The following is a 22,447-nucleotide window of genomic DNA, read 5'->3' as shown; positions in this document are numbered from 1 at the left end:
ACGGACCATGCCCCTCACGTGCCAGGCCCAGTGTGTGGGTGGAGACGCCTTCAGAGATCCAGTTCTTAAGAGGAAATGGCAACATCCGTTGGTCAGGTGTGGAAGTGGTGGGCGGGGAATCAAAGAGGGGGAAAACATGTGGGAGAAGGAAAGCCTCCATTGTATGTGGTGGGAAGAGATTTTAAACATTGCTTTTCATGGAGTCACATGAATTTGGCTCACTTCTGGAGCACTATCCAAAGTTTTCGTGTTGTAGAGCTGCCTCTACCCATCTAACAGCATTCTGCTTGCTCAGGGAAATGACTTCCTATAGAGATTTGTCAACTTCTAATTCAGGGTCACCTACATATCTTCTCTGGATATATGCTCTTTATGGAGTTTTTATTTTTAAAACCTGATTTTGGTAACTTTTAGGCAGGACGTTTTTTTTTCAATCATCCCCAGGATCTATCGTGCCTATACCTTGACTGTTGATTTAGACATTTTGTTATTTGCTTAGCCTCTGTGGATATTGTGATATGACTTCAATATCCTAGGATCTCTGAATTTCCTTGAGAGAGTTTTACTCTGGTGATAGTGGTCTAACAGCCTAAATCCTTAGGCTCAAAATCTCTTAAGATGTTATTTGGGTCTGTCCTCGAGTATCTAGGCCTACACTCAGCTGGCATGGTGAGCCCTCAATCTGTGCTCATCCCGAAGCTGGGCAGTGTCAAGGGTACAAAAATATTCGAGTCATGTTGCCATCCTGCTCTTAAAGCACTTAACTATCGGTTTCCAAGGTAAGACTAATTCACATGAAGCAAGAGCCAACAATCTAGAATGAATAGTATAATATACTCATTTATGAAGCCCAGGTCACAAACATCCCATTTTAGAGAAGAGAAAGCATAGGGAGGATGAAAATGGCCAGAGCGAGCTCCTGGGTAGAGTGACATTGGAATTGGGTCTAAAAATATAGGCTGTGGAGTGAAGGAGCATGTTCCAGGTGGTAGAGAAACCAACATGCAGAACACAGAGGAATGGGCCAATGAGCGCATTTGGCGGTAAGGAACACAGTCTACTTTTAGCAAATGTTAAGGTGGGTCGATTGGGAGGACTAGTGGGGAAAGAGTAAAGGTGCAGAGGTAAGGCCTTTTGATGAGGGGCCTAATTGATTTTAATCACTGAAATTGTCTTTGTAAAAATTAGGCATACATATGCCTGGTAAAAAATTTCAAAATGCAAAAGAAGGTATGTACTATGTGTCTTTTCTACTCTTGTCTCCCCCATTCCCCTCCATGTATCTTTTAGAATTAATTTAGCATAGGAAGCATAAATAAACTGATTTTTCTTTGCAAATGGGAAGATATGATAGATACTGTTTTCCCTCTTTTTTATTTTATTTAATTACATGAATATATCTTGCATTTATAATTTCCTTTGATGGCTATACATTCTTATTTGATAGAACTCCAATGTAATTTATCTTCAATCTCATATTCATGGATAGTTAGTTATGTACAGTTATTTTCCCTGAATAATAATGCTGACACAAACCTCACATATGTAAGTTCTAGAATAGAGGTATGAGTGTATATGAGTTAATTGATGGATGAACAGAGGTATGGGTGTATATGAGTTGAATGGATGGATAGAAGGGTGTGAATATCTTAATTGTTGACATTGCCAAATTGCCCCACCTATTGTATGAATTTGTACTCTCACCAAAGCTATGTAAGTGTCCCTCTCTTCCTATACTTGTTGATTCAATATCATCAAATTTTTTATCTTTATCAACCTGATAAGTGATATATTGTATCTTGTATATTTATAAATTTGTTTCAAGGTAAACTAATCACCTTTCTGTGTATTAATTTCCTTTGTTATTAAATATCTGTTCCTATTCTTTGCTCATATATTATTGATCTTTTACTTATTGATTTGTAAGTGCTTTTTAATATTAAGGAAAATAACCTTTTGTATATATATTACAAGTATTTGTTTTACCAATTTATTTGGTGTTTATGGTGATTTTTTGCCATATAGAAAATTTTGCATTTTATGTAGTTGAATTTTTCAGTCTTATTATTAGTCTTTTATTTTATGGCTTCTGTGATTTAAGAAAAGTTAGAAAGGTTTTTACTTCTCTGAAGTTATTAATAAGTTCTCAATTCTTCGGGTGCCCTTGGTTTCATATTTTATGATTATACCTTTGCTCCATTTAGAATTTATTTCTGAGTAAAGAGTGAAGTTGGTGCCTATAATTAGTTAAGAATTGCATTTAAATACATGTAACAGATTTAACTACAAAATAAGGTCTCTTAGGGGCTCTTGGATTCTGGTTAGGACAAAGAAAAGCTGGAAATAGCATTGTTTTCATTATTACAACAGAAGAAATGACAAGATGATCTGCAAATTCACAACTTTTTTGAATTTATCAGAGACCTGATGTTCCTAGGCAACCTAATTAATCTAAGGCAAGACAGGCACCTCCAAGAAGATAATGCACAGGTGCACTTGCTTGCTTGGGCTGACTTCCCTCCTGGACACCATCAAGCTGGTAAGAATTGAGCTGTAAGTTTTATGGAACTGCTAAAGGCAAAGGTAGGCCAGCATGAGAATACAGAAACTTGGAGCCACAAACAAGTACAAGGGCAATTCACACTCACTTGCAGGCTCTTCTCCATCAATCCTACTGTGTGTTCACAAGAAAGACTGGGGGCAGCTTGTGAATCCTGAGAGTTTCCTTTGCGGTACAGTCTAGGGGAAGAAATATCAGCCACTGTGGGGTGCAGGGAGGCATCAAGCCCTATTCAGATCTTTCTCCCCTATCTTCCCTATGGAACAGAAGCCTTAAGCTGCTAGCAAAGGGCCATAAATCCTGTCATTAGGCAGTGAATTCTGTCATTGGGCAGTAAATCACGTATTGGTGAAGACCCACTGCAGCTGGAGTAAGGGAAAAGAAAACCCTCTACCCCTGTGGGGCCCAAGCTGTTAGGAATTTTCCAGCAGAGGGTCTGGTAGGGTCATGGAGAAGGCCTTACCCCTAAAACCCAGGGGTAAAATGCCTATCTAAAACTGATGCTGAACCCCACCCCTCACAATCACCAAGCAGGCTAATGTGTACTGGGTAACAAGTAGCAGTGGTCTACTGATGAAATAGCATCAAGAGCATGGAGGGAGACGCTTTCTGAGGAGCAGGCACAAGGGGAAGATGTAAAGCTGAGGGTGGAGCAAATATTGATAAAACCCTCTAAAACCAGCCTCAACCATAAACACATGTTTGAGAAACTTGAAGCCTATTGTGCACTGACAGTATTCATAGCATAACAACACCTAAAAGCAGGTCACCCCCCTGAGTAGATAGACTCAATCTCTTCACTTTAGAGTCCTAGCAGAGGGAAATGATTGCGCATTTCCAGGTGTAAAAACTATTTACCTCAGTATTTACTAACAATAAATGTCCAGTTTTCAACAAAATATTATTACAAGGCATGCAAAGAAGGAAGAAAAAAATGACACACTATTAAGAGGCAAAGCAATTAACAGATATGATACAGATATTGGAATTATCAGATGGGGAAATTAAAGAAAGTATGATTAATATGTTAAAGGATCTAGTACAAAAGGTAGATAGCCTCCATGATCAGATGAGTAATTTCAGCAGAGACATGGAAACTCTAAGAAAGAATGAAATGGAAATGCTAAAATTGGAAAACATGGTAACATAGGTAAAGATTTCTTTTGTCTGACTCATCAGTAATCTTGACAAAAAGGAGGAAAGTATCAGTAAATCTAAAGATAACTCAATAGAAATTATCCAAATGAAAACACAAAGTAAAAAGTGGGAACCACCCCCCAACAACAGAACAGAGCATCCAAGAGCTGTAGGTCAATATGAGTCTCACATATGTGCAACCAGCATCCCAGAAGGAGAAGAGAGAGAGAATGAGACAGAAGAAATATTTGAAGAAGTAATGGTAAAGAAATTTTCAAAATTAATGACAGATACCAACCACAAATCTAAGATCAGAGAATACTAAGCAAGATAAACATTTAAAAACACATCTAGACATATTGTATTTGAACTGCTGAGACATTTCAGAGACAAAGAGAAGATCTCAAAGGCAGCTTGAGGAAAAATAAACATCACATAAAGAAGAACAAGGGTAATAATATGGCAGACCAAAAACTATGTAAGTTAGAAGACAGTGAAGTGACATCTTCAAAGTACTAGAAAAAAATGTCAACCTAGAATTCTAGGCCACGGAAATTTTTTTTTTCAGAAATGGGAGAGAAATAAAGACTTTTCCAGACCAATAAGGTTTCTCTTCCTTATGAAACAAACAATTGGCTGTCAAGTGGTGAGTTCTCTCACTTCTTTCTAGCCAATCTTAATTTTAAAAAAATCGACGTAAAATTTACATAACAAATTTATCATTTAACCACTTAAAAATGTATAATTCAGTGGCTTTTAGTATATTCAAAATGTTTTGCCACTATCACCACAAATTCCAGAACATTTTCATCACCTCTAAGATAAACCCTGTACTCATTAAGCAATCAATTCCCATTCCATCCTGTTCTCAGTCCTTGGCATTAACTAATATGCTTTCTATGTCTATGGAATTTCCTATTCTGAACAATTAATATGAATGGAGTCATACAATATGTGGCTTTTTTTGTGTTTGGCCTCTTTCACTTAGCATGTTTTCAAGATTCATTCCTGTTGTAGAATGATCAGTATTTCACTTATTTTTCTGGCTGAATAATATTCCACTGTATAGGTAGACCACACTTATTATGAATGGATATATCCATTCATCAGTTGCTGGTCATTTGGGTTGTTTCCATTCGGGGACTATTATGAGTAATGCTACTATGAACATTCCTGTGCAAGGTTTTGTTTGAACACATGTTTTCAATTCTCTTGAGTATCTACACAGGATTGGAATTGCTAGGTCATATGGTAATTCTATGTTTAACTTTTCGAGGAACCACTAAACTCTTTTCAACCGTAGCTATAACAGTTTACATTCCCACCAGCAATGTATGATGAACCCTAATTTTTATTCAGGGCTGAAAAATTCCCAATTCCTCAGGATGAATCATGATTGGTAAAAGCCAATTGATGGATATTATATTTTCTAAAAATGGACACAGCAATATTTTCAGCTTGTCATGCTTTTCCTGAAATTTTTTACTCCATCAACAGATGGAGTCTGTTTCTTTTCCTCAAGAAACTGGTCAGGCTTTTGTGATTAAGTTGACGAACAGAAGATGGAGTAAGTACTGTGTGACTTCTGAGGTTATGTCATAAAAAACAATATGATTTCTACCTCCTTTTCTCATGTGCCTTTGAATCCCTGAGTAGCCAAGTAGAAAATCCAGAAGACCATGAGGAGAAACTACACAGAAATAGGGAGAGATGTCTAAGGAGCCCAGTTGCCTCAGGCTCGGCTGATTATCTTCTCAACCCAGGCACCAGGTATGTGGATGAGTAAGTCTCCTGATGTTTCCAGCACCAGCATTGTCTAACTGCAACTATGGACAGATACCAAACAAGACTGTCTAGCTGACCACAGTCAATCACACAAACAATGAGAGAGAATAATAAAATATTGTAATTGTCTTTTAAGCCACTCGCTTTGGGGGTAGTTTATTAATCAACAATATACATCAAAATGATTGATCCCCTAGGCCAGACTCCCAGTTTCTAGACTATTTTGCCTCTAAGGATGGACATGTGGACTCAGTTCAGTCTAATAAGATATATGTAGAAATTTACTGGATGGTTTCTGGGAAATTTCTGTTGAAAGAGACAAGGATATGAAAACTTGCTTATAGCTACTTGGCTTTTGACCCCTTGCTTTCTGTCTTTGAATAAGAAATATGGACATAATGCTTACATTTAGAGCAGTTATCTTATGATCCTGAGATGATATGTCAGAGGATAAAACATCAACATAAGAGGATGATGGAGAAGAACGGACAGTGCTCACACATTTTATGGCACCAGTAAATCCTTAAAGGAAAACTCAAACTTCCTGAGTTTGACATTTTCTGAGCCAGAGCACTTACATTCCTTCTAACTACTTTTCATTTTTATGTACCGTAGTTACAGGTTATGACTGTTTTCTAGTTACATCTAAGATGCAGTTTTAATTCTTATTTTTCTTGTTTTAAGGTGATTTTTTAAGAAGAAGCCTATTTATTCATCATCTTGAAACTGATCAACTTTACTCATAATAAGAAAATGTAAATTAAAATAAGTTATTATTTTAATCTCTTGGATTGACAAAAAAAAAAAACCCTTCATTTTTAAATACATTAGGAAAGATGTGAGAAAGAGGCTTTCTTATATGCTGCTGCTTGGAACATAAATAAAAACAAACTTTTAGAGTGCAATGTAGAGGATGACCTTATCCTCTTCCCTGATTCATTCAATAAATGATATTCAAATGTTCATTTTATTCCAGTGCATAATTTCCAACATGTATGCAAAGCATCTCTGAATGGAAGTGAGTAAAAGTGGCATATTATAGAGATAAACTTAAATTGTTTTTATTTTTCATTGGGTAAAACATTCTGAGATTTTGACATGGTATTATTTAGTAACAAATCATCAAGGTTGAAAACCACTGCTTTGGAGAAAAGTAGTGATTCTTCTCCACATCAGAAAGCAGTTACTGAGCACCTATCTATGATACATAAAATCATCAAAAATAATCAAATAACCAGGAATAAATCTAACAAAAGTTGTGCAGGAGCTCCATGTATAACTCATAAAAACATTATTCAGAAAAATTAAAGAAGACTCAAATAAGTGAGAACTATACTGTGTTCATATTTTGGAAGGCTCAATATTATAAAGATGTTATTTTCTCTTAAACTGATATATAGTTTTAATAAAATCTCAATCTAAATATCAGCAGTTATATTGGATACCTGAAACTAACATAATATTGTATGTCAACTGTAAATGGAAAATAAAAGAAACAACAGAAAAAACTATCAGTGGTAATCTATATTTTTTTTGGTGAAAATTGACAATCTGATTCTAAAATGTATATAGAAATGTAAAGAACCAAGAATGACCAAGAAATTTGAAGAACAAAGAGGATAATTTACCAGTTGTCAAAACTTACAAAAACTAACACCTAAAACTAATGCAATATTATATGTCAATTATGTCTCAACTAAAAAACTTATTATCAAGATACAGTAATTCTGTAATGGGAGAATAGACAAACTGACACAATGGAACAAAATAGAGAATAAAGAAACACTATGCATATATAGACACTTCATTTATGACAAATATGGTGCTACAGAACAGTGGAGAAAGGAAGAATTTTTAAAGTAAATGCAGCTAGGTCATTTGGATAGCCACAAGTTAAAAAAAGATGAAGCAACTTCTACTTCAAATTATAAACAAAATTCAACTCCAGATGGACAATATATCTCAATGACAAAAGTAAAACCATTTAATAAAGAATCTGATTCATTTTTTTATGTTTGCTGATGGCTTTGTAAAGCTTCAATCCATTCTCTTCCCCCTTGTGCTCCACATCAAGGCAAACTGATAAGAAACCCTGGTTGCTCTTTCCTTTGGTACTGGTAGGAGATTCAAACCACACAAGGCCCTGCCCACACAGGGGAATCCTCATCCTGGCCCCAACACCAAATCCATAATAAAAATTCCAAGATAGTCTCCTTTCTTTGCTTGCTCAGGACCTGAGTTGGAGGACTGCTCTGCTCTCCCCAGAGACCTTAATTATGTAAGTAATAAACTTTCTCATAACCTCTTAATGTGTTTATGTGGCATTATGGGTCTCGGCATTTGAGCCAAATTTTGGGTGGGGGCTCATTCTGTTGCTTTAGGGTAGTCACAACAAATCAAAAAGCTTCTAGAATAAAACATAGGAGAAAATCTTTAGGACCTTGAGGGCAGGAAATCTCTCTTTAAAAGGACACAAAAAGCACTCAACATAAATGAAGACTGATACATTGGACTTCATTAAAATCAAGATCTTTTATTAATCAAAGGATACCATTAAGAGAGTGGAAAGGCAAGCCACAGAAGGGAAAAAGATTATATATAATCTTTTATATATAATTTTAATTTTAAATATTATATATACATATATAATATTTAGCCAGTAAATAGATTGCATTTAGAATATCTAAAGAAGTTCTGCAAATCAATAAGAAAAAGGAAGACAAACCAGTAGACAAATAGGCAAGAGATTTGAACAGGCATTTCACATAAAAAGGTCTTTAAGTGGCCATTAAACAAATAAAAAGTTTCTTAACCTCATTAGAAATCACAAAATTACAAATAATTAAAACCACAATGAGATACTACTATAGGCCTACCAGACAAGACAAATTTAAAAGTTGCCAAGGTTCTGGAGCAATTGAAATTCCTATGAACACATGGTGGGAGTGTAAATTGGTACAATTACTATGGAAAACTGTTTGGCAGGATCTATTAAACTTTATTGAACACATTTCCCTATGGCCCAGCAATTGCACTCCTAGATTTATACCTGAGAGAAATGCATACATATGTTCACCAAAAGACATGTATTTGAATGTTCAAAGCAGCATTGTTTAAAATGATCTCAAACTAGAAGCAATAAAAATTTTGTTAGATAAATTGTGGTATATTCATATAATAGAATACTATACAACAATGAAAAAATGAATAAATCACTCCTACATGAAATAATATGAATTAATCTCACAAATCTTGATTAAATGATACATATCGTATGATTCCATCTATATAAAGTTCAGAAATAGAGATGTTAGAAATCAGAATAGAAGTTGTCTTTAGGGTGAAAGGGAGGGTGGAGGGGATTAGGAGGGAATACAATAGGATTTTTGAGGTACTAGTAACATTCCATTTCTTGAATATCATGGACGTGGATATTTAGATATGTTCACTTTGTGCTAATTTATTGAGATGTATACTTAAGGTTTTTATATATACTTCAACTGAACTTTAAAGAGTTAACCTTGATAATCCAAAATTGAAATTAAGAAAATTCCATATGTACTAGCATACAAGAGAATAAAATGCTTAGTAGTAAAATTAACAAAGTACAAAATTTATACTCTAAAAACTATAGAATATTGTTGAAAGAAATTTAAAAAGATAAAATAAATGGAAATATATTCCATGTTCAGGGATTGGAAGACAATATTGTTGAAATGACAATACTTCCTAAATTGATTTACATGTTAAACATAATCCCTATAAGAATCCCAGCTGGCTCCTTCACAGAAATTCACAAGCTAATCTGAAACCCATGTAGAAATTCAAGGGATCCAAAATAATCAAAAGAATCTTGAAAAAAAGTATGTAGAGTAGTATAGAAGACTTCTTGCTTTTATTTATTTTTTATTTTTTAAATTTAGTTTCAAGTATACAGTACATTGGTTAGACACCTGTATAGTATATAAAACAATCCTCCCAATTGCATCCTCCCTCCTCTGACCCTCCACCTAGCCAACGTTTTAATACTAACCACATTCCCCATGTTGTGCTTCCCATCTCCATGACCATCCATCAGCTACTAATTTGTACTTCTTTAGCCCTTCACTTCATTCTCCCAGCCCCCTAAACTCCCCTCCTCTCCGTATGACACCAAATTGTCCACTATATTTGTGAGTCTGTTTTTGATTAGTTTGTTCTTTTTACTCCTTATATTCGATATATAAGTGAAATCATATATAAGTGTTTATCTTTCTCTGTCTGACTTAAACACCTTCTAAGTCCATTAAAGCAATATCTTTTTCCATCTCCTTCCTTTTCATATGCAGGGGTCTTGTTTTCTTACAGCCACTCTATTTTTTGGTTGACGCACTTAATTCTTTTCCATTTGAAGTACTTGTTGATAGGAATGTAGTTATTACCATTCTTTATTCCTGTTTTTGTTACATGTTTTTTTCTTCTTAAAGAAGTCCCTCCATTTCCTGTAATACTGACTTGGTGGTGATAAATTCCTTTACCTTATTTTTGTCTGGGAAGCTCCTTATCTGTCCTTCAACTCTAAATGATAGCTTTGCTGGATAAATTATTCTGGGTTGTGGATCCTGGGTCTTCATCCTGTCAAATATTTTTTGCCAAGCCCTTCTGTCCTGCTTGGTTTCTTCTGAGAAATCAGCTGCCAGTATTATGGGTGTTCCCTTATAGGTAATAATTTGTTTTTCTCTTGTTGCTTTTAATATTCTTTGTATTTAACCTTTGGTATTTTAATTGCGATGTGTCTTGGTGTGGGCCTCTTTGGATCCCTGATTTTTGGAATTCTCTGAACTTCCTGGGGTTTTATGTCCATTTCCTTCACCAGGTTAGGGAAGTTTTCCATCATTATTTCTTCAAACAGCTGTTCAACATCTTAATTTTTTCAGTTATACTGATCAGATGGATATTTGGAGCCTTAATAGTGTCCTATATCCTCCTTAAATTATTTTGATAGTTCTGGCATCTTTTTTCTTGCCTTTCTGATTGAACGTCCTTGGCTTTTCTGTTTTCTAGATAGGGCATTGAATCCTCTTCTTTATTTACTTTGCTTATTCCTTTTTATATTTCATTTAATATACTTCTCATCTCAGATAATGTGTTCTTCATTTCAGACTCGTTCTCTTTTATAATTTCCATTTCCATTTTTATGTTTTTTAATCTCTTTCTTGAAATTCTGAATTTATCTACACTGCCTAAAAGTTCATTGAGTATCTTTATAACCAGTGTTTTGAACTCTGCATCTGTTAGATTGCTTGACTCCATTATATCTGGATCTCTGTTCTCTTCTCTCATATGGTTTCTGCTTCTTTGTCTTCCCATTTTGGCTGCCTTTCCAGTGTCTGTTTCTATGTAATAAGCAAAGCTCCTAAGTCCGTGGTGGCCCCTGCGTGTAGTCGAATCGGCACTGGCGCTCAGAGCAAGCAGGTCTGTCACTGTGAAAATCTGCTCGTGGATGAGGCCCCTTTAAGAGGCTTTGGCCGCCGCCGCCGCTGCTGCTGCTGCTGCAGCCTCGATCTCACTCAGCTGCTTGGACTGGGCAGCCCCATGTCCTTGCCCCATCCTACCTTCTGCTGTTGCAGGGTATTTTCTTGAACTTCTCCCTAGTTGTATGGCTTGTTTCTCTGGGTCCCAGGTGATTTTTTCCTTGGTTGTTCTTCGTTTCTGTCACAACTTTGATTTGATCGCCAGGCGAATGAACAGAGCCTCTATCATCTACACCTTTCTTTCCTGCTCCCGCTTTTAAAACTTGCTACAAACCTACAGTAATCAACACAGTATGGTACTGGCATAAGGATAGACATATGTATCAATAGAATAGAATTGAAAATCTAGAAATGACCTTCAAATACAGTATATAATCATCTGATTTTTGAAAAAAGTGTCAAAACAGTTCAATGGGAAAAAGAATAGTTTTTTTTTTCAACAAATAGTGCTATGACAACAGCAAAATATCCACAAAAGATCGAATTTAGATCCCTACCTAGTAGCAGATAAAAAATTAACTCCAAATGGGTCAAAGAACTAAATTTAAGAGCTAAAACTATAAAACTCTTAGAAAAAAAACATAGGCAAAAATCTTTATTGCCTTGTTTTTAGATACCGAAACTGTAAACAAAAAAAAAGAAAAAAAAAGATTTGATTTTATCTAAAATAAAAATTTTGTGCATCAGAGGACACTATCAAGAGAATGAAAAGGCAATCCAAAGAATGGGGGAAATACTTGCAGATCATACCTGATAAAACTCTAGTATCCAGAATATATAAAGAACTACAATGCAGCAACAAAAATATAAACGACCCAACCCCAAAATGGGCACAGGACGTGAACAGACATTTCTTCAAAGAACATATACAAATAGTTAATAAACATATGAAAAGATGCTCCATATCATTTGTCATCGGAGAAATGCAAATTAAGACCATAGTGGGATACCACTTTGCACCCACTAGGACGGTTATAATAAAAAAGACATATAAAGCTTCTGGTCAAGATGACAAAGTAAGTAAATGCTATGCTTGCCACCTCCCATGACCACATAAAAATTACTACTAAATTATAGAACAACCACCCTTGAGGACCACCTGAAAAGTAGCTGAACAGAACTCCTATTACTAAAGACATAAAGAAGGAGCCAAGTAAAGACGGTAGATGGGGCAGAGATGTGAAACGGGCTGGCCCCACACGCATTTGTGGCAGTGAAGAATTGGGAGAGATATCTTGGCTGCAGAGGTGTCCCCTGAGGGGCAAGGGGCCTCAGCCCCACATCCGGCTTCCCAACTTGGAGCACTTGTGCTGGGAAGAGGAGACTCCACAATTCTGGCTGTGAACATCAGTGGGGAATCCCATTTCAGGTGAGAGACAGAGGGCTTCTGTAGACCCAGGTGTCCTCTTTAAGGGCCCAAGCACAGATTTGCTCATAAACACTCTAAGCTCCAGTGAAAGGAATGCAGCTCAAAAAGCACCAGGGAGATTTAGGGAGGAACTGAACTATTTGGCTTCAGGGTGAGGGCTAGAGGGGCAATTTTTTCTGGGATAGAAATGCTAGTAGGTGCCATTGTTCCTTTGTTAAGCCCTCCTCTTCCCCGGCCTGCAGGTGCAGGTGGGTGCCAAATATGAGTCTCTGTTAACCTAACATCTCTTGCCTAACCCCGGTGACTCTGAGACTCCACCCCACCCAAGTAGCACACCAGTCTGAATCTCTTTCAGTGGCAGTTCTACACAAATGGCCAGGCTTGGCCTACACTGCTGTCATTCCTCAAACCTCTCAAAGGTCCACAAACCCCAAACAAGTAGTGGCTGGCCTTGGCATACCCTGTATCACTTGCTAAGTGATCTCAAGCCCAGCACTAGTGGCAACGGACTTTGGTTCACAGCATAGTTTCTCCCAGGAACCTCCAAGCCCATCACAGGCAGCTACAAACCACAGATTACTTTGTAGCACCTACCAGGTGGCCCTGGGCCAGGCGCAGGCAGCACCTGACCATGGCCTGCACCAGAGCCTTTCCCAAGAGATCCTAGAAAAAAGTATACCTGGCGACCAGCTTCAAACCACAGAAAAGCACCATAAATTAGCTTCAAAAACAACACACCCAAAGAATGGACTCAGCAGAAACCAGAGCCCCACTAAAATGAATCCTTCTCTGTGGGGTGAACCCCTGCACAATAACTCATTTACCGTAGTCATAGCCAGCTCTCATAACCAGACATCCTGAGGGTCAGTTCCACACACTGACATGCCCACAGCAATCAGTACTCAACTACAACAGGAGGACACACAATCTACACAAGGGACACCCCTGCAGTACCCAGCTCAGGTGACCAGAAGACTGCACCACTGGGTTCCACAGGACACCTACTACATAAGACCACCTTGCTAAGACTGGGAGACGTAGCAGTTCTACCTACTATATAGAAACAAACACAGGGAGGAAGCCAAGATGAGGACACAAAGAAACATGTCCCAAATGAAAGAGCTGAACAAAATTCCAGAAAAAGCACTAAATGAAATGGAGGCAAGCAATCTACCAGATACAGAGTTCAAAACACTGGTTATAAGGATGCTCAATGAACTTAGGGGAAGAATAGATGAACTCGGTGAGAACTTAAAGAGATAGAAATGATTTACTAAACAGTCTGAAATGAAAAGTACAATGACTGAAATGAATATATTTGATGGAATCAGCGGCAGATTAGAGGATTGATTGAATCAGCAATTTGGAAGACAAGGTAGAGGAAAAGACCCAATCAAACAGTAAAAAGAAAAAAAGAATTTAAAAAAGGATAGTTTAAGGGGCTTCCAGGACAATGTTAAGTGTAACAATATTTGTGTCACAGGGGTACCAGGAGAAGAGAAAGAGAGCAAGGGATTGAAAACCTATTTGAATACATAATGATGGAAAACTTCCCTAACTTAGCAAAGGAAATAGACATACAAGCCCAGGAAGTATAGAGTGTTCCAAACAAGATAAACCCAAAGAGGCCCTCACCAAGACACATCATAATTAACAGACCAAGAAAGAATTCTAAAAGAAGCAAGAGAAGGGCAGTTAGTTAGCTACAAGGGAGCTCCAATAAGACTTTCAGCTGAGTTTTCAACAGAAACTTAAAAGGCCAGAAGGGATTAACATGAAATAGTCAAAGTGATGAAAAGCAAGGACCTATAACCAAGATTACTCTACCCAGCAAAGCTCTTGTCCAGAATCAAAGGACAGATAAAGACCTTCCCAGAGAAGAAAAAACTAAAGGAGTTCATCACCACGAAGTCAGTATTATGAGACATATTAAAGGGACTTTTTGAAGAAGAAGAAGGAGAAGGAGAAGGAAAGAGAGAAGAGATAAAAATATGAATAATGAAATGGCAATAACAACATACTTATCAATAATCAATTTAAATGTAAATGGATTTATGCTCCAACCAAAAGACAGAGTGGCTGAATGGATAAGAAAACAAGACCCTCACATATGCTGCCTGTGAGAGACCCATTTCAGATAAAAAGAGAAGCACAGACCAAAAGTAAATGGATGGAAAAGATATTAGATAAAAACAAGTGAAAAAAAAAAAAAAGCTGTGGTAGCAATACTTATACTGGGCAAAATAGACTTCAACATAAAAGCTACAATAAGAGACAAAGAAGAACATTAAATAATGATTAAGGGATCAATTCGATAAGAGGATATTAACCTCTTTAGGCACCCAATGTAGGAGCAGCTAAATATATAAAGCAAATATCAACAAACATAAAGGGAGAGATCAATAGTAATATGGTCATAGCAGGGGACTTTAAAGTCCCATTGTCATCGATGGATAGATCAGACAGAAAATCAACAAGGAAACAGCAGCCTTAAATGACACATTAGACCAGATGTATTTAACTGATATTTTTAGAACATTTCACCTCAAAGCAGCAGAATATACATTCTTCTCAATGCACACAGAGCATTTTCCAAGATACACCACATGTTAGGCCATAAAGCAAATCTCAGTAAAGTTAAGAAGATTGAAATCATATCAAGCATCTTCTCTAGTTTCATACAATGGTATGAAACTAGAAATCAATTACAAGAATAAAACTGAAAAATACACAAACACATGGAGGCTAAATAACATGCTACACCAAATAATGAATGGGTTAACAACAAGCTCAAGGAAGAAATAAAAAGATATCTTAAGACAAATGAAAATGAAAACACAAGAACTCCAAAGCTATGGGACACAGTGAAAGCAGTCTTAAAAGGGAAATTCATAGCAATACATGTCTACCTCAAAAAACAAAAAAAATCTCAAATAAACAATGTAACCTTACACCTAAAGAAACTAGAAAAACAAAAGCAAACAAAGCCTCAGGTGAGTAGGAGGAAGGAAATAATAAATATTAGAGTGGAAATAAATGAAAAGGGGTCTAAAAAATACAATGAAAGAACAATGCAACCAAGAGCTGAAAAGATAAAGTTGATAAACCTTTAACTAGACTCATCAAGAAAAAAGAGAGAGGACTCAAATAAATAAAATCAGAAATGAAAGAGAAGTGACAATGGAATCCACAGAAATACAAAGGATTATAAGAGAGTACTACAAACAATTACATACCAATAAATTGGACAATATGGAAGAAATGATACATTCCTAGAAACATACAATCTTCCAAGACTGAATCAAGAAGAAACAGAAAATCTGAACTGATCAATTATTATTAACAAAATCAAAATCAAATCAGTAATCAAAAAACTGCCAACAAACAAAAGTCCTGGACCAAATGGCTTCACAAGTGAATTTAACCAAACATTAAAGGAAGAATTAACACCTATTCTTCTCAAACTATTCCAAAAAAAATTCAAGTAGAGGGAAATCTCCCAATCTCATTTAATGAGGCCACCATTATCCTGATTCCAAAACCAGACAAAGATATTACAAAAAAAATTATAGACCAATATTTCTGATGAACACAGATGCAAAAGTCTTCAACAAAATATTAGCAAAACAAATTCAGCAATACTTTAAAAAGATCATACACCATAATCAAGTCAGATTTATTCCTGGGATGCAAAGTTGGCTCAATATCTGCAAATAAATTATTATGATACACTACATTAACAAATGAAAGATAATAATCATATCATAGATGCGGAAAAAATGTTTGATAAAATCCAGCATCCACTTATGATAAAAACTCTCAGCAAAGTGGGAATGGAGGGAACATACCTCAACATAATAAAGACCATATATGACAAACCCACAGCTAACATCATACTCAATGGTGAAAAGCTAAAAGTGTTTTCCTTAAGACCAGAAATAAGACAAGAATGTCTACTTTCACTACTTTCATTCGACATAGTAATGGAAGTCCTAGCCACAGCAATCAGACAAGAAAGAGAAATAAAAGACAACCAAATTGGAAAGGAAGAAGGAAAATTGTCATTATTTGCAGACAACATGATACTGTATACAGAGAACTCTAGGAATTCCACCAGAAAACTGTTAGAACTGATTAATGATTTCAATAAAGTAGCAGGATACAAAATTAAGAAAGCACTCCATATTATAGACTAGTGGTTACCAGAGCACTATAGATTAGTGGTTACTAGTCGGGTAGGGGAGAAGGAGTGAGGTAGATGGGGTAAAGAGGGTCAAATATACGGCAGCTGAAGGAAAATTGGACTTTGGGTGGTGAACACACAATAGAATATACAGATGTCAAATGATAACATATACCTGAAAATTATATGATTGTATTAACCAATGTTACCATGATATACTTAATTTAAAAAAATTAAAAAACAGAAAAAAGAGAAAGTGCTCTGTATACAATTTCATCAAAAACAATGAAATATCTGGGAATAAATTTAACCAAGGAGGTAAAAGACCTGTACTTGGAAAATTATAAGTCATAGAAAAATATTGAAGAAGATACAAGTAAATGGGGGTATATACTGTGCTTATGGATAGGAAGAATTAACATCATTGAAATGTTCATACTAGTCAAAGCAATCTACAGATTCAATGCAATCCTTATTAAAATACCAATGGCATTTTTCATAGAACTAGAAGAAATAATTCTAAAATTTATATGAAACCATAAAAGACCCTGAATAGCCAAGGCAATTTTGAGAAAGAAGAACAAATTTGGAGGTATCATGCTACCTGATATCAAACTACACTACGAGACTATAGTAATCAAAACAGCATGGTACTGACATAAACAGATACATAGATCAATGGAACAGAATAGACAGCTCAGAAATAAATCCACGCCTATGTGGTCATTTAATCTATGACAAAGAAGGCAAGATATACAATGGGATAAAGACAATTTTTTCAATAAATGGTGTTGGGAAAACTGGACAGAGAAATGCAAAAAATGAAAATGGACTGCCTTTTTACGCCATATACAAGAATAAACTCAATATAGATTAAAGACTTAAATGTAAGACCTGAAACCATACAACTCCTACAAGACCATACAGGTCCAATTTTCCTTCAGCTGCCATATATTTGACCCTCTTTACCCCATCTACCTCACTCCTTCTCCCCTACCCTTACATTTCAGGTCTTAAATGTAAGACCTGAAACCATACAACTCCTAGAAGAAAAAAGCAGTAAACTCTCTGACATGGCTGTTAGTAATTTTTTTTTTCTGATAAACTCCTCAGACAAGGAAAACAAAAGAAAAAATAAACAAATGGCACTACATTAAACTAAAAAGTTTTTGCACAGCAAAGGGAACAATAAAAAAAATGAAAAGACAACCTATTGAATGGGAGTAGATATTTGATATATCTGATAGTGGGTTAATATCCAAAATTTATAAAGAACTCATACACCTCAACACCAAAAAAAACAATCTAATTAAAAAATGGGCAAAAGACCTGAATAGGCATTTCTCCAAAGAGGACATACAGATGGCCAATAAAAATATGAAAAGATGCTTAATATCACTAATAATCAGAAAAATGCAAATTAAAACCACAATGAACTATCATCTCATACCTGTCAGAATAGCTTTCATCAATGAACCAAAAAGCAAGTATTGCGTGGGGAAAAAAATAGCATAGATGACAGAGGCTCTGTTCATCCCTCTGGTGACCAAATCAAAGTTGTGACAGAAACAAGGAGCAAACAGCAAGGAAAAATTGCCTGGGATATAGGTGAATAAGCCATATAACTAGAGAGAAATCTAAGAAATCACCCTGTAACAGCAGAAGTAAGGACAGAGCGAGGATGCGAGGCTGCTCGGTCCCAAGACACTGATGGGATGAAGGCTGCAGCAGTGGCAGCTGCAGACACCTCTTAAAGGGTCCGTGTCTGCGAGCAGACTTTCCTGGTGACAAACCTAGTCTCTCAGGGCTGCTTTGGCTGCACAGGGGGCACTAGGGACTTACAGGGAGACACTGAGTTGTTGGAGTGAGGGCTAAGGCAAGACTCACTCTGTACAGAAGTGCAAGTGGTATCCATTGTTCCCTGTTGAGCCCTCCACTCTCCCAGTAGGTGGGGGTAGTGCCACCAAAGCCCAGACATCATCAAACTGGATAACAGAGGTTGCTCTGCCCAGAGGATTCCCTGAAACCCCACCTCCACCAACTCGCAGCCCCACCCAAACTACATCCACATGTGTCCTTGCTTAGTCAGGTTCCCCTTGCTGAGTAGTACCTTGACTCACACAGGCGGCAGCTGGCCTCAGTTTCTGGTGTGGCCTTTTGATTGCTGGCTGAATCTTAACAAGCGGCCCCAGAAGGGCGCAGGCTGGAGCTAAATTTGGTCTGCTGCTGAATCCCTCTCAGGTCTGTGCCACTGAACATCTACCACACAAAACTATACTAATAAGACTGGGAGACTTATGAGCTTTGCTTAGTACATAGAAACAGACATAGAAAGGCAGCCAAAATGGGAAGACAAAGAAGCAGAAATATGAGAGAAAAGAACAGAGATCCATCCATATACAATGAAGTCAAGCGATCTAACAGATGCAAAGTTCAAAATATTGGTTATAAAGATGCTCAAAGGACTTACGGGAAGTGTAGATGAATTCAGTGAGAACTTCAACAAAGAGACCAAAAAAAAAAAAAACCCATAAAAATGGAAGTGGAAATTCTAAAAGGGAACCAGTCAGAAATGAAGAACACATTATTTGCTATGAGAAGTATATTAAAAGGAATGAACAAAGTGAATAAATGAGAGGATCAAATGACCTATATAGAGGATGAAAAAGCCAAGGACACTCAATCAGAATGGCAACAAAAAAGAGGCCAAGACTATAATAGTAATTTAAGGCACCTAGGAGACACTATTAAAGATAAAAATATCCATGTAATAGGGATACCTGAAGAAAAACAAGATGTTGAAAAGCTATTTGAAGAAATAATGATGGAAAACTTCCCTAACAAGGTGTAGAAAATAGACATACAACCCCAGGAAATTCAGAGAGTCCCAAAAACCAGGAACCCAAAGAGGCCCACACTAAGACACATCATAATTAAAATGCCAGGTTAAAGACAAAAAGAGAATTTTAAAAGCAGCAAGAGAAAAGCAGTTAGTTACGTACAAGGGAGCACCCATAAAACTGGCAACTGATTTCTCAGAAGAAACTGTACAGGACAGAATGGCTTGGCACACAATATTCGACATGATGAAAACCCATGATCTATAACCAAGAATACTTTATCCAGCAAAGCTATCATTTAGAGTTGAAGGACAGATAAAGAGCTTCCCAGACAAAAGTAAACTAAAGGAATTTATCAACAGCAAGCCAATATTACAGGAAATATTGGAGGGACTTCTTTAAGAAGAAAAACATATCAAAAACAGGAATAAAGAATGGTAATAACTACATTCCTATCAACAAATACCTCAAATGGAAAAGAATTAAGTGCTCCAACCAAAAGATAGAATGGTTGAATGGGTAAGAAAACAAAACTCCTATATATACTGTCTACAAGAGAGTCACTTCAGATTAAAAGACACACACAGACTAAAAGGGGATAGAAAAAGATATTGTCTTGATGGACCTAGCAGGTGTTACACTGAATGAAATGTGTTGGATAGAGAAAGACAAATATCACATGATTTTGTGTACATGTGAAATCTAAAGAATAAAATCAACAACAAAAGCAGAAATAAATTCATAGATACAGAGAATATTTAGAGGGATACTAGAAGGGAGACGGATTAGGGGGACCAAAAAGGGCAAAGGAATTAAGAGGTACAAATAGATAGTTGCAGAATTGACATGGAGAGGTAGAGTATAGCATAGGGAAGATGGTTAATAATGTTGTAATAAATATGTAAGAGGGAACAAGGGTACTAGATTTTGTGGGGTGATCACTTTGCGGGTTATGTGAATCTCTGATAACTATGCTATACAACTAAAACTGGTATATTATAGTATGCCAACTATAATTGAAAAAAACACAAGTGTTGGTGAGGATGTAGAAAAAAGAGGACCCTCGTGTACTGTTGGTAGGATTGCAAATTGGTACAGCCACTATAGAAAACAATTCAGTTTCCTCAAAAAAATTAAAAATAGAACTACCTTATGACCCAGCAATCCCACTTCTGTGTATTTATTTGAAGAAAACAAAAACACTAATTTGAAAAGATATATCCAGCACTATTTACAATAGCCAAGATATGCAAGCAACATAAGTGCCCATGAATAGACAACTGGATAAAGAAGATGTAGTACATATATACAATAGAATAATACTCAGCCATAAAAAAGGAAATCTTAGCATTTGCAATGACATTGATGTACCTAGAGGAAATTATGCTAAATGAAAAAAGTCAGACAGAGAAAGACAAATGCCATATGGTTTTATTTACATGTGGAATTTAAAGAATGAAATTAACAAACAAAAGGAAATAGATCATAGATACAGAGAACAAATAGTGATTGCCAGATGGGAAAGGGGTTGGGGAGGCTGGGTAAAAAAGCTGAAGAGATTAAGAAGTATAAATTGGCAGTTACAAAATAGTCATAGGTATGTAAAATACAACATAGGGAATATAGCCAATAATATTGTAATAACTATGTACAGTGCCAGGTGGATACTAGAGTAATCATGGGGACCACTTAGTAAATTATGTAAATGTCCAACTACTTTCTGTACACTTAAACTAATATAAAATAATATCGAATGTCAACTCTATTTGAAAAATAAAAATTTAAAGGAAATATAAATTGGAGTTTATCAAAATTTAAGACTTTTGTGTATCCAAGGACACTATCAAGAGAGTAAAAAGACAATCCACTAAAGGGGAGAAAATATTTGCAAATTATATATATATATGATTTTATGTATATATATATATATATATAAAATAATTCCTAGAACTCAGCAACAAAAAAACAAACAATACAATTGAAAAATGGGGAAAAGATATAAATAGACATTTCTTCAAAGAAGACTTCCAAATGGACAATGAACACGTGCAAAGATGCTCAACATCGTTAGTCATTAGGGAAACGCATATCAAAATCAGAATGAGTTATTTCTTCACACCCACAGATGGCCAGTCTCAAAAAATTGGAAAATAACATGTTTGTGAGGATGAGGAGAAATTGGAATCCTGGTGCACAGCTGGTGGAAATGTAAAATGGTACAGTGGCTGTGGAAAATGTTTCACGGTTCCTCAAAAAGTTAAAAAGAATTTCCTTATGACCTAGCATTCTACTCTTAGGTCTATAATTAAATCTGATGGGGTATGAGAACACGCTAAATTCCAAAATTTGGTAGCTCAGAATGGCCCTCCAGGAGGCTATGGCAGCATGAACATAATTATTAGGAATCAATTAGGTGTTCTCAGGGCCCTCCGGCCCACTTTGAATTAGAGAGAGGGTACTGATACTGTGATCTCAAATGAACTCTTTGCTTTCTCCAGTCATTTTTGCAGCATTTCTTCAAGAAAGACTTATTGATCACTTGCTCTATGTAAAGCATTGGGAACTCTCCTTGTTTTTTCTCCTTCCTGAACTCAAAGAAAATCTAGAGCACCTTTTTCTACTTGTGAAACCCACTGATTTGGGTTGCTTTCTTGCTTCCCTTTTCAGAGGTTTCCTTTGTTTTATTACTGCCATGTTCTATAAGATCACTTTAGTTACATTTTGGGGCCTTTTATAAATATCTGCCACTCCCATATCAAGAATCAAATAAAAGCACTTAAGGGTAATTTATATTTAATATGCAGGATGAGGTGGTCCTAGCCTGTTAGGAGGGCTGATTTAAAACAACACACAGTTTATTATCTCATAGACTCTGTGTGTCAGAAGTCCAGCTTGGTCCTCTGCTTATGGTTTCACAAGTATGAAATCAAGGTATTGGCTAGGTTGTATTCTCATCTGGAGGCTTGACTGGGGAAGAGTCTTCCAAGCTCACTCAGGTTACAGGCAGAACTAATTTCTTTGTAGGACCAAGGGCACTGGCTCCTTGGTGGATATCAGCTG

The sequence above is a fragment of the Rousettus aegyptiacus genome, unplaced genomic scaffold (assembly GCF_014176215.1).
Source record: "Rousettus aegyptiacus isolate mRouAeg1 unplaced genomic scaffold, mRouAeg1.p scaffold_m13_p_3, whole genome shotgun sequence".
Taxonomy (NCBI): Eukaryota; Metazoa; Chordata; class Mammalia; order Chiroptera; family Pteropodidae; genus Rousettus; species Rousettus aegyptiacus.
Note: the sequence above shows the minus strand (reverse complement) of the source record.